This window comes from Armigeres subalbatus, chromosome 1, assembly GCF_024139115.2.
Source record: "Armigeres subalbatus isolate Guangzhou_Male chromosome 1, GZ_Asu_2, whole genome shotgun sequence".
Lineage (NCBI taxonomy): Eukaryota > Metazoa > Arthropoda > Insecta > Diptera > Culicidae > Armigeres > Armigeres subalbatus.
The window spans coordinates 306804601-306819022 of NC_085139.1; the positions used below are offsets into that span (position 1 = coordinate 306804601).

Sequence of the window (14422 nt, forward strand, 5' to 3'; positions counted from 1 at the left end):
ACCGATTACAACTTAACCGAACAGTAAACATTATTATCTAGGGAACAATATGAGGGAAATATACCTTGTGACGAGTAAAGCAAGTTTTGAACTTCTACAGATAAACCGAAATGGTTTTCGAAATGACTAAATTTGTCTACAGATTGTCTAAATTGGTCTTTAAGAAGTCTTTATTAGCCTTCAGAGCAATTGGCTGACAGAATTGGCATTCCGAGATTCAAACATGATCTTAAAAGAAACCATATTAGCGTTAAAAAGTCCAAACTAGTTTTAAAATTGTCCAAATTAGACTTCAAAATGACCAAAATGGTCTCCAGAGAGATGATCTTCAGAACGACCAAATTCAAGCATTCAGATAGGCCGAAATAATCTTAGGAACGATAAATTTGGCATTCATAAAGGCGAAAATGATCTCCAGAAAGACAAAATTGGCATTCAGATCAACCAAATTGGCGTTCCAAAAGGCCAAAGGAAGATCATCAAAATGACCAAATTGGTTTTCTGGTCGACCATTAAGGTGGCTCAAAAAACACTTTTTCAAATTTTTTTATGGGCCGCCCTCTTATTCGATTCTATTTGATGCCCTGATGCTCTGGACAAAATTTCAGCCAAATCGGTCAACGTTTAGGCGGTGCTAAACTCGTTGAAAGTTTATATGGAAAAATGTATGCAGAAACATCCAAAAACAGTGATTTGCAGTTGGACGGCACAATTTACGATTAAGAACCATGGTACTGATTCAGTTCTTGTAGAATTAAATACAGAATATTATGCTGAAAACCGCGAGAAGATTGGAGTTTATTAGGCAAAGGATTGGAGTTTATTAGGCAAAGAAGAAGAAGAAGAAGAAGAAGAAGGCAAAGATATTAGGTTTTTACTGGAGTGTTGTAGGGGTGAATTTATTTCTTTTCAAAGGTAAAAGAAACGAAATTTGCTCAAACCCCACTTCAGAGAAATGCTAGGGTAAACTCTAATCTTCTCGCGGTTTTCTGCATAACTTTCTGTATTAAATTCTCTAGAATCTGAATGAGTATCATAGTTCTTCAACGTAAGTTGTGTAGTCCATCTGCAATTAACTGTTTTGGAATGTTTCTGCATACATTTTTGCATATAAATTTCCAATGAGTTTAGCACCGCCCAAACGTTGACCGATTTGGCTGAAATTTAGTCCAGAGCATCAGGGCATCAAATCGAACCGAATAAGAGGGCGGCCCATAAAAAAATTGAAAAAAGTTTTTCCCATACTGATTTGAGCCACCCTTTCGACCATATTAGCATGTAGAAAGCCAAAATGATCTTCAGCATGACAAAATTGGTCTTCAGATCGACTGAATTGGCATTCGGAAGGCAAAAATGATCCTCAATATGACAAAAATGGTCCTCAGATCAACCAACTTGGCATTCAGAAGGCCAAAATGATCTTCAGGATGTCAAAATTGATATTCAGATCGACGAAATTGGCTTTTAGAAGGCCAAAATGATATTCAGGTCTTCAGATCGACCAAATTGGCGTTCCGAAAAGCCAAAATGATTTTCCGAAAGACAAAATTGGTTTTCAGAACGACCAAATTAGTCTTCAGATCCACTGAATTGGCATTCAGAAGGCCAAACTGATTTTCAGAATGACAAAATTTGTCTTCAGATCGATCAAAAAGGCATTCAGAAGCCCAAAATGATTTATAGAAAGCCAAAATTGATTTTAAGAACGGCATATTGTCTTCAGTTCGAGCAAACTGGCATTCAGAAGGCCAAAATTATCTTCAGATTGACAAAATTGGCATTCAGAAGGCCAAAATGATCTTCAGAATTACCAAATTGGTCTTCAGATCGACCAAATTGGCATTCATAAGACCAAAATGATCTTCACGATGACAAAATTGGTCTTTACATCGACCGAATTGGCATTCAGAAACGACAAAATGATCTTCCGGTTGACCAAATTGGTCTTCAGATCGGCCAACTTGGCAATCAGAAGAGCCAAAATGACCTTCAGAAAGACAAAATTCGTCTTCAGATCGACCAAATTGGCATTCAGAAAAGCCAAAATGATCTTCAGAATGACCAAAATGGTCTTCAGTTCGAGCAAATTGATTCTCAGTTCGAGCTAATTGGCATTCAGAATGGCCAAAATGATCTTCAGAATGTCCAAACTGGTCTTCAGATCGACCAAATTGGCATCCAGAAGGTCAAAATGATCTTCAGGATGACAAAATCGGTCTTCAGATCGACCAGATTGGCATTCAGAAGGCCAAAATGATCTTCAGGATGACAAAATCGGTCTTCAGATCGACCAAATTGGCATTCAGAAGGCCAAACTGATCTTCAGGATGACAAAATCGGTCTTCAGATCGACCAAATTGGCATTCCGAAGGCCAAAATGATCTTCAGGATGACAAAATCGGTTTTCAGATCGACCAAATTGGCATTCAAAAGGCCAAAATGATCTTCAGGATGACAAAATCGGTCTTCAGATCGACCATATTGGCATTTAGAGGGCCAAAATGATCTTCAGGATGACAAATTTGGTCTTCAGATCAACCAAATTGGCATTCAAAAGGCCAAAATGATCTTCAGGATGACAAAATCGGTCTTCAGATCGACCAAATTGGCATTTAGAAGGCCAAAATGATCTTCAGGATGACAAAATTGGTCGTCAGATCGACCAAATTGGCATTCAGAAGGCCAAAATGACCTTCAGGATGACAAAATTGGTCTTCAGATCGGCCAAATTGGCATTCAGAATGTCAAAATGATCTTCAGATCGGCCAAATTAGCATTCAGGAGTTAAAAATGATCATCAGGATGACAAAATTGGTCTTCAGATTGACCAAATTGGCATTAACAAAGATTAAAATGATCTTCAGATTGACAAAACTGGTTTTCAGATCAACCAAATTGGCATTCAGAAGACCAAAATGATCTTCAGGATGACAAAATTGGTTTTCAGATCGACCAAATTGGCATTCAGAAGACCAAAATGATCTTCAGGATGACAAAATTGGTCGTCAGATCGACTAAATTGGCATTCAGAAGGCCAAAATGATCTTCAAGATGACAAAATTGGTCTTCAGATCAACCAAATTGGCATTCAGAAGATCAAAATGATCTTCAGGATGGCAAAATCGATCTTCAGATGGACCAAATTGGCATTCCGAAGGCCAAAATGATCTTCAGATTGACAAAATTGGTCTTCAGATCGAACAAATTGGCATTCAGAAGGTCAAAATGATCTTCAGATCGGCCAAATTAGCGTTCAGGAGTTCAAAATGATCATCAGGATGACAAATTGGTCTTCAGATCGACCAAATTGGCATTCAGAAAGCCAAAATGATCTTCAGGATGACAAAATTGGTCTTAAGATCGACCAAATTGGCATTCAGAAGGCCAAAATGATCTTCAGGATGACAAAATTGGTCTTCAGATCAACCAAATTGGCATTTAGAAGCCCAAATGATCTTCAGGATGACAAAATCGATCTCCAGATCGACCAAATTGGCACTCCGAAGGTCAAAATGATGTTCAGATTGACAAAATTGGTCTTCAGATCGACCAAATTGGCATTCAGAAGGTCAAAATGATCTTCAGATCGGCCAAATTAGCATTCAGGAGTTAAAAATGATCATCAGGATGACAAAATTGGTCTTCAGATTGACCAAATTGGCATTAATAAAGATTAAAATGATCTTCAGATTGACAAAATTGGTTTTCAGATCGACCAAATTGGCATTCAGAAGACCAAAATGATCTTCAGGATGACAAAATTGGTCGTCAGATCGACCAAATTGGCAGTCAGAAATGCCAAAATGATCTTCAGGATGACAAAATTGGTCTTCAGATCGACTGAATTGGCATTCAGAAGGCCAAAATGATCTTCAAGATGACAAAATTGGTCTTCAGATCAACCAAATTGGCATTCAGAAAACCAAAATGATCTTCAGGATGGCAAAATCGATCTTCAGATGGACCAAATTGGCATTCTGAAGGCCAAAATGATCTTCAGATTGACAAAATTGGTCTTCAGATCGACCAAATTGGTATTCAGAAGGTCAAAATGATCTTCAGATCGGCCAAATTAGCGTTCAGGAGTTCAAAATGATCATCAGGATGACAAATTGGTCTTCAGATCGACCAAATTGGCATTCAGAAAGCCAAAATGATCTTCAGGATGACAAAATTGGTCTTCAGATCGACCAAATTGGCATTCAGAAGGCCAAAATGATCTTCAGGATGACAAAATTGGTCTTCAGATCAACCAAATTGGCATTTAGAAGCCCAAATGATCTTCAGGATGACAAAATCGATCTCCAGATCGACCAAATTGGCACTCCGAAGGTCAAAATGATGTTCAGATTGACAAAATTGGTCTTCAGATCGACCAAATTGGCATTCAGAAGGCCAAAACAATCTTCAGGATGACAAAACTGGTCTTCAGATTGACCAAATTGGCATTCAGAAGGCCAAAATGATCTTCAGGATGACAAAATTAGTCTTCAGATCGACCAAATTGGCATTCAGAAGGCCAAAATGATCTTCAGGATGACAAAATTGGTCTTCAGATCGACGAAATGACATTCAGAAGGCCAAAACGATCTTCAGGATGACAAAACTGGTCTTCAGATTGACCAAATTGGCATTGAGAAGGCCAAAATGATCTTCAGGGTGACAAAATTGGTCTTCAGATCGACGAAATGACATTCAGAAGGCCAAAACGATCTTCAGGATGACAAAACTGGTCTTCAGATCGACCAAATTGGCATTCAGAAGGCCAAAATGATCTTCAGGATGACGAAATTGGTCTTCAGATCGACCAAATTGGCATTTAGAAGGCCAAAATGATCTTCAGGATGGCAAAACTGGTCTTCAGATCGACCAAATTGGCATTCAGAAGGCCAAAATGATCTTCAGGATGACGAAATTGGTCTTCAGATCGACCAATTTGGAATTTAAAAAGGAGGAGTGTTTAGAAAGTGGAGTTTTTTTCGATTTAGAAGGCCAAAATGATCTTCACGATGACAAAACTGGTCTTCAGATCGACCAAATTGGCATTCAGAAGGCCAAAATGACTTCAGGAGAACGAAATTGGTCTTCAGATCGACCAAATTGGCATTAAGAAGGCCAAAATGATCTTCAGGATGACAAAATTGGTCTTCAGATCAACCAAATTGGCATTTAGAAGGCCAAATGATCTTCAGGAAGACAAAATCGGTCTTCAGATCGACCAAATTGGCATTCCGAAGACCAAAATGATCCTCAGATTGACAAAATTGGTCTTCAGATCGACCAAATTGGCATTCAGAAGGTCAAAATGATCTTCAGATCGGCCAAATTAGCATTCAGGAGTTCAAAATGATCATCAGGATGACAAATTGGTCTTCAGATCGACCAAATTGGCATTCAGAAGGCCAAAATGATCTTCAGGATGACAAAATTGGTCTTCAGATCAACCAAATTGGCATTTAGAAGCCCAAATGATCTTCAGGATGACAAAATCGATCTCCAGATCGACCAAATTGGCACTCCGAAGGTCAAAATGATGTTCAGATTGACAAAATTGGTCTTCAGATCGACCAAATTGGCATTCAGAAGGCCAAAACAATCTTCAGGATGACAAAACTGGTCTTCAGATTGACCAAATTGGCATTCAGAAGGCCAAAATGATCTTCAGGATGACAAAATTAGTCTTCAGATCGACCAAATTGGCATTCAGAAGGCCAAAATGATCTTCAGGATGACAAAATTGGTCTTCAGATCGACGAAATGACATTCAGAAGGCCAAAACGATCTTCAGGATGACAAAACTGGTCTTCAGATTGACCAAATTGGCATTGAGAAGGCCAAAATGATCTTCAGGGTGACAAAATTGGTCTTCAGATCGACGAAATGACATTCAGAAGGCCAAAACGATCTTCAGGATGACAAAACTGGTCTTCAGATCGACCAAATTGGCATTCAGAAGGCCAAAATGATCTTCAGGATGACAAAATTGGTCTTCAGATCGACCAAATTGGCATTTAGAAGGCCAAAATGATCTTCAGGATGACAAAACTGGTCTTCAGATCGACCAAATTGGCATTCAGAAGGCCAAAATGATCTTCAGGATAACAAAATTGGTCTTCAGATCGACCAATTTGGAATTTAGAAAGGAGGAGTGTTTAGAAAGTGGAGTTTTTTTCGATTTAGAAGGCCAAAATGTTCTTCACGATGACAAAACTGGTCTTCAGATCGACCAAATTGGCATTCAGAAGGCCAAAATGACTTCAGGATGACGAAATTAGTCTTCAGATCGACCAAATTGGCATTCAGAAGGCCAAAATGATCTTTAGGATGACCAAACTGGTCTTCAGATCGACGAAATGACATTCAGAAGGCCAAAACGATCTTCAGGATGACAAAACTGGTCTTCAGATTGACCAAATTGGCATTCAGAAGGCCAAAATGATCTTCAGGGTGACAAAATTGGTCTTCAGATCAACCAAATTGGCATTCAGAAGGCCAAAATGCTCTTCAGGATGACAAAAATGGTCTACAGATCGACCAAATTGGCATTTAGAAGGCCAAAATGATCTTCAGGATGGCAAAACTGGTCTTCAGATTGACAAAATTGGCATTCATAAGACCAAAATGATCTTCACGATGACAAAATTGGTCTTTACATCGACCGAATTGGCATTCAGAAACGACAAAATGATCTTCCGGTTGACCAAATTGGTCTTCAGATCGGCCAACTTGGCAATCAGAAGAGCCAAAATGACCTTCAGAAAGACCAAATCCGTCTTCAGATCGACCAAATTGGCATTCGGAAAAGCCAAAATGATCTTCAGAATGACCAAAATGGTCTTCAGTTCGAGCAAATTGATTCTCAGTTCGAGCTAATTGGCATTCAGAATGGCCAAAATGATCTTCAGAATGTCCAAACTGGTCTTCAGATCGACCAAATTGGCATCCAGAAGGTCAAAATGATCTTCAGGATGACAAATTGGTCTTCAGATCGACAAAATTGGCATTCAGAAGGCCAAAATGATCTTCAGGATGACAAAATCGGTCTTCAGATCGACCAAATTGGCATTCAGAAGGCCAAACTGATCTTCAGGATGACAAAATCGGTCTTCAGATCGACCAAATTGGCATTCCGAAGACCAAAATGATCTTCAGGATGACAAAATCGGTCTTCAGATCGACCAAATTGGCATTCAAAAGGCCAAAATGATCTTCAGGATGACAAAAATGGTCTTCAGATCGACCAAATTGGCATTTAGAAGGCCAAAATGATCTTCAAGATGACAAATTTGGTCTTCAGATCGACCAAATTGGCATTCAAAAGGCCAAAATGATCTTCAGGATGACAAAATCGGTCTTCAGATCGACCAAATTGGCATTTAGAAGGCCAAAATGATCTTCAGGATGACTAAATTGGTCGTCAGATCGACCAAATTGGCATTCAGAAGGCCAAAATGACCTTCAGGATGACAAAATTGGTCTTCAGATCGGCCAAATTGGCATTCAGAAGGTCAAAATGATCTTCAGATCGGCCAAATTAGCATTCAGGAGTTAAAAATGATCATCAGGATGACAAAATTGGTCTTCAGATTGACCAAATTGGCATTAATAATGATTAAAATGATCTTCAGATTGACAAAACTGGTTTTCAGATCGACCAAATTGGCATTCAGAAGACCAAAATGATCTTCAGGATGACAAAATTGGTCGTCAGATCGACCAAATTGGCAGTCAGACATGCCAAAATGATCTTCAGGATGACAAAATTGGTCTTCAGATCACCCAAATTGGCATTCAGAAGGCCAAAATGATCTTCAAGATGATAAAATTGGTCTTCAGATCAACCAAATTGGCATTCAGAAGACCAAAATGATCTTCAGGATGACAAAATCGATCTTCAGATCGACCAAATTGTCATTCCGAATGCCAAAATGATATTCAGATTGACAAAATTGGTCTTCAGATCGACCAAATTGGCATTCAGAAGGTCAAAATGATCTTCAGATCGGCCAAATTAGCATTCAGGAGTTCAAAATGATCATCAGGATGACAAAATTGGTCTTCAGATCGACCAAATTGGCATTCAGAAGGCCAAAATGATCTTCAGGATGACAAAATTGGTCTTAAGATCGACCAAATTGGCATTCAGAAGGCCAAAATGATCTTCAGGATGACAAAATTGGTCTTCAGATCAACCAAATCGGCATTTAGAAGCCCAAATGATCTTCAGGATGACAAAATCGATCTCCAGATCGATCAAATTGGCACTCCGAAGGTCAAAATGATGTTCAGATTGACAAAATTGGTCTTCAGATCGACCAAATTGGCATTCAGAAGACCAAAATGATCTTCAGATCGGCCAAATTAGCATTCAGGAGTTAAAAATGATCATCAGGATGACAAAATTGGTCTTCAGATTGACCAAATTGGCATTAATAAAGATTAAAATGATCTTCAGATTGACAAAATTGGTTTTCAGATCGACCAAATTGGCCTTCAGAAGACCAAAATGATCTTCAGGATGACAAAATTGGTCGTCAGATCGACCAAATTGGCAGTCAGACATGCCAAAATGATCTTCAGGATGACAAAATTGGTCGTCAGATCGACTGAATTGGCATTCAGAAGGCCAAAATGATCTTCAAGATGACAAAATTGGTCTTCAGATCAACCAAATTGGCATTCAGAAGACCAAAATGATCTTCAGGATGGCAAAATCGATCTTCAGATGGACCAAATTGGCATTCTGAAGGCCAAAATGATCTTCAGATTGACAAAATTGGTCTTCAGATCGACCAAATTGATATTCAGAAGGTCAAAATGATCTTCAGATCGGCCAAATTAGCGTTCAGGAGTTCAAAATGATCATCAGGATGACAAATTGGTCTTCAGATCGACCAAATTGGCATTCAGAAGGCCAAAATGATCTTCAGGATGACAAAATTGGTCTTCAGATCGACCAAATTGGCATTCAGAAGGCCAAAATGATCTTCAGGATGACAAAATTGGTCTTCAGATCAACCAAATTGGCATTTAGAAGGCCAAAATGATCTTCAGGATGACAAAATCGGTCTTCAGATCGACCAAATTGGCATTCCGAAGACCAAAATGATCCTCAGATTGACAAAATTGGTCTTCAGATCGACCAAATTGGCATTCAGAAGGTCAAAATGATCTTCAGATCGGCCAAATTAGCATTCAGGAGTTCAAAATGATCATCAGGATGACAAATTGGTCTTCAGATCGACCAAATTGGCATTCAGAAGGCCAAAATGATCTTCAGGATGACAAAATTAGTCTTCAGATCAACCAAATTGGCATTTAGAAGCCCAAATGATCTTCAGGATGACAAAATCGATCTCCAGATCGACCAAATTGGCACTCCGAAGGTCAAAATGATGTTCAGATTGACAAAATTGGTCTTCAGATCGACCAAATTGGCATTCAGAAGGCCAAAACGATCTTCAGGATGACAAAACTGGTCTTCAGATTGACCAAATTGGCATTCAGAAGGCCAAAATGATCTTCAGGATGACAAAATTAGTCTTCAGATCGACCAAATTGGCATTCAGAAGGCCAAAATGATCTTCAGGATGACAAAATTGGTCTTCAGATCGACGAAATGACATTCAGAAGGCCAAAACGATCTTCAGGATGACAAAACTGGTCTTCAGATTGACCAAATTGGCATTGAGAAGGCCAAAATGATCTTCAGGGTGACAAAATTGGTCTTCAGATCGACGAAATGACATTCAGAAGGCCAAAATGATCTTCAGGATGACAAAACTGGTCTTCAGATCGACCAAATTGGCATTCAGAAGGCCAAAATGATCTTCAGGATGACGAAATTGGTCTTCAGATCGACCAAATTGGCATTTAGAAGGCCAAAATGATCTTCAGGATGGCAAAACTGGTCTTCAGATCGACCAAATTGGCATTCAGAAGGCCAAAATGACTTCAGGAGAACGAAATTAGTCTTCAGATCGACCAAATTGGCATTCAGAAGGCCAAAATGATCTTTAGGATGACCAAACTGGTCTTCAGATCGACGAAATGACATTCAGAAGGCCAAAATGATCTTCAGGATGACAAAAATGGTCTTCAGATCGACCAAATTGGCATTTAGAAGGCCAAAATGATCTTCAGGATGACAAATTTGGTCTTCAGATCAACCAAATTGGCATTCAGAAGGCCAAAATGATCTTCAGGATGACAAAAATGGTCTTCAGATCGACCAAATTGGCATTTAAAAGGCCAAAATGATCTTCAGGATGGCAAAACTGGTCTTCAGATCGACCAAATTGGCATTCAGAAGGCCAAAATGATCTTCAGGATGACAAAATTGATCTTCAGATCGACCAAATTGGCATTCAAAAGGCCAAAATGATCTTCTGCAAAACCAAATTGGTATTCAGATTGACCAAATTGGCACTCAGAAAGCCAAAATGATCTTCAGGATGACAAAATTGGTCTTCAGATAGACTAAATTGGCATTAAGAAAGGTTGAAATGATTTTCAGGATGACCAAATTGGTCTTCAGATCGAACAAATTGGCATTCAGAAAGCCAAAATGATCTTCAGATCGACCAAATTGGCATTTAGAAGGCAAAAATAATCTTCAGGATGACGAAATCGGTCTTCAGATCGATCAAATTGGCATTCAGAAGGCAAAGAGATCTTCAGGATGACGAAACTTGTTTTTAGATCGACCAAATTGGCATGTAGAAGGCCAAAATGATCTTCAGAATGACGAAATCGGTCTTCAGATCGACCAAATTGGCATTTAGAAGGCAGACAGATCTTCAGGATGACAAAATTGGTCTTCAGATCGACCAAATTGGCATTTAGAAAGGCCAAAATGATCTTCAGAATGACCAAATTGGTCTTCAGATCGACCAAATTGGCATTCAGAAGGCAAAAATTATCTTCAGGATGACAAAATTTTTCTTCAGATCGACCAAATTGGCATTCAAAAGGCCAAAATGATCTTCTGCAAAACCAAATTGGTATTCAGATTGACCAAATTGGCACTCAGAAAGCCAAAATGATCTGCAGGATGACCAAATTGATCTTCAGATCGACCAAATCGACATACAGAAGGGCAACATGATCTTCAGAATGACCAAATTTGGTCTTCAGATCGAATAAATTGGTCTTCAGATCAACCAAATTGGCATTCAGAAGGCCAAAATGATCTTCAGGATGACAAAACTGGTCTTCAGATCGACCAAACTGGCATTCAGAAGGCCAAAATGATCATCAGGATGACAAAATTGGTTTTCAGATCGACTAAATTGGCATTTAGAAGTCCAAAATGATCTTGAGGATGACGATATTGGTCTTCAGATCAACCAAATTTGCATTCAGAAGGCCAGAATTATCTTCAGGATGACCAAATTGGTCTTCAGATCGACCAAATTGACATTCAGAAGGCCAAAATTATCTTCAGGATGACTAAATTGGTCTTCAGATCAACCAAATTTGCATTCAGAAGGCCAAAATGATCTTCAGGATGTCAAAATTGGTCTTCAGATCGACCAAATTGGCATTAAGAAGGCTAAAATGATCTTCAGTTCAGGATGACAATATTGGTCTTCAGATCGACCAAATTGGTATTCAGAAGGCCAAAATGATTTTCAAGATGACAAAATTGGTCTTCAGATCGACCAAATTGGCATTCACGAGCAAAATGATCTTCAGAATGACCAAATTGGTCTTCAGATCGACCAAATTGGCATTCAGAAGTACAAAATGATCTTTAGGATGACAAAATTGGTCTTCAGATCGACCAAATTGGTATTCATAAGGCCAAAATGATCTTCAGGATGACTAAATTGGTCTTCAGGTCGACCAAATTGGCATTTAGAAGGCTAAAATGATCTTCAGGATGACTAAATTGTTCTTCATATCAACCAAATTTGCATTCAGAAGGCCAGAATGATCTTCAGGATGACCAAATTGGTCTTCAGATCGACCAAATTGACATTCAGAAGGCCAAAATTATCTTCAGGATGACTAAATTTGTCTTCAGATCAACCAAATTGGCATTCAAAAGACCAAAATGATCATCAGGATGACAAAATTGGTCTTCAGATCGACCAAATTGGCATTAAGAAGGCTAAAATGATCTTCAGTTCAGGATGACAATATTGGTCTTCAGATCGACCAAATTGGTATTCAGAAGGCCAAAATGATTTTCAAGATGACAAAATTGGTCTTCAGATCGACCAAATTGGCATTCACAAGAGCAAAATGATCTTCAGAATGACCAAATTGGTCTTCAGATCGACCAAATTGGCATTCAGAAGTACAAAATGAATCTTTAGGATGACAAAATTGGTCTTCAGATCGACCAAATTGGTATTCAGAAGGCCAAAATGATCTTCAGGATGAAAAATTTGGTCTTCAGATAGACGAAATTGGCATTCAGAAGGCCAAAATGATCTTCGGGATGACAAATTTGGTCTTCAGATCGACCAAATCGGCATTCAGAAGGCCAAAATGATTTTCAGATTGACAAAATTGGTCTTCAGATCGGCCAAATTGGCATTCAGAAGATCAAAATGATCTTCAGATCAACCAAATTGGCATTCAGAAGGCCCTAATGATCTTCAGGATGACAAAATTGGTCTTCAGATCAACCAAATTGTCATTCAGAAGGCCAAAATGATGTTAGGAAAAGCACCCAGAAGGCCAAAATGATCTTCAGGATGACAAAATTTGTCTTCAGATCGACCAAATTGGCATTCAGAAAGCCAAAATGATCTTCAGATCGACCAAATTGGCATTCAGAAGGCCAAAATGATCTTCAGGATAACAAAATTGGTCTTCAGATCGACCAAATTGGCATTCAGAAGGCCAAAATGATCTTCAGGATGACAAAATTGGTCTTCAGATCGACCAAATTGGCATTCAGAAGGCCAAAATGATCTTCAGGATGACAAAATTGGTCTTCAGATCGACCAAATTGGCATTCAGAAAGCCAAAATGATCTTCAGGATGACAAAATTGGTCTTCAGATCGACCAAATTGGCATTCAGAAGGCCAAAATGATCTTGAGGATGACAAAATTGATCTTCAGATAGACCAAATTGGCATTCAGAAGGCCAAAATGATCTTCAGGATGACAAAATTGGTCTTCAGATCGACCAAATTGGCATTCAGAAGGCCAAAATGATCTTCAGGATAACAAAATTGGTCTTCAGATCGACCAAATTGGCATTCAGAAGGCCAAAATGATCTTCAGGATGACAAAATTGGTCTTCAGATCGACCAAATTGGCATTCAGAAGGCCAAAATGATCTTCAGGATGACAAAATTGGTTTTCAGATCGACCAAATTGGCATTCAGAAGGCCAAAATGATCTTCAGGATGACAAAATTGGTCTTCAGATCGACCAAATTAGCATTCAGAAGGTCAAAATGATCTTCAGATTGACTAAATAGGGATTTAGATAGCCAAAATGATCTTCAGATTGACCAAATTGTCTTCATATCGACCAAATTGGCATTCAGAAGGCCAAAATGATCTCCAGGATGACAAATTTGGTCTTCAGATCGACCAAATTGTCATTCAGAAGCCCAAAATGATCTTCAGATCGACCAAATTGCCATTCATAAGGTCAAAAGATCAACCAAATTGGCACTCAGAAGGCCAAAACGATCTTCAGGCTGACAAAATTGGTCTTCAGATCGACCAAATTGGCATTCAGAAAGCAAAAATAATTTTTAGTATGACAAAATTGGTTTCCAGATCGACCAAATTGCATTCAGAAAGACCAAAATGATCTTCAGAAAGACAAAATCTGTTTTCAGATCGACCAAATTGTCTTCAGATCGACCAAATTGGCATTCAGAAGGCCAAAATGATCTTCAGGATGACAAAATTGGTCTTCAGATCAACCAAATTGGCATTCAGAAGGTCAAAATGATCTTCAGATCGACCAAATTGGCATTCAGAAGCCCAAAATGATCTTCAGATCGACCAAATTGGCATTCACAAGGCCAAAATGATCTTCAGGATGACAAAATTGGTCTTCAAATCGACAAAATTAGTCTTAAAATCGACCAAATTGGCATTCAGAAGGCCAAAATGATCTCCAGGATGACATATTTGGTCTTCAGATCGACCAAATTGGCATTCAGAAGCCCGAAATGATCTTCAGTTCGACCAAATTGGCATTCAGAAGGCCAAAATGATCTTCAGAATGACAAAACAGGATGACAGATTGACTAAACAGGGATTTAGATAGCCAAAATGATCTTCAGATTGACAAAATTGGTCTTCATATCGACCAAATTGGCATTCAGAAGGCCAAAATGATCTCCAGAAAGACAAAATCTGTTTTCAGAACGACCAGATTGTCTTCAGATCGACCAAATTGGCATTCAGAAGGCAAAAATGATCTTCAGGATGACAAAATTTG

The 14422-nt window shown here is 38.8% G+C and overlaps 1 protein-coding gene across 16 annotated transcripts in view; it reads left to right on the forward strand.

The window, feature by feature from the left end:
- The window catches only part of LOC134207880 (partitioning defective 3 homolog), a 449770-nt gene that overhangs the window by 254262 nt on the left and 181086 nt on the right, over nucleotides 1–14422 (forward strand). The window lies entirely within an intron of this gene.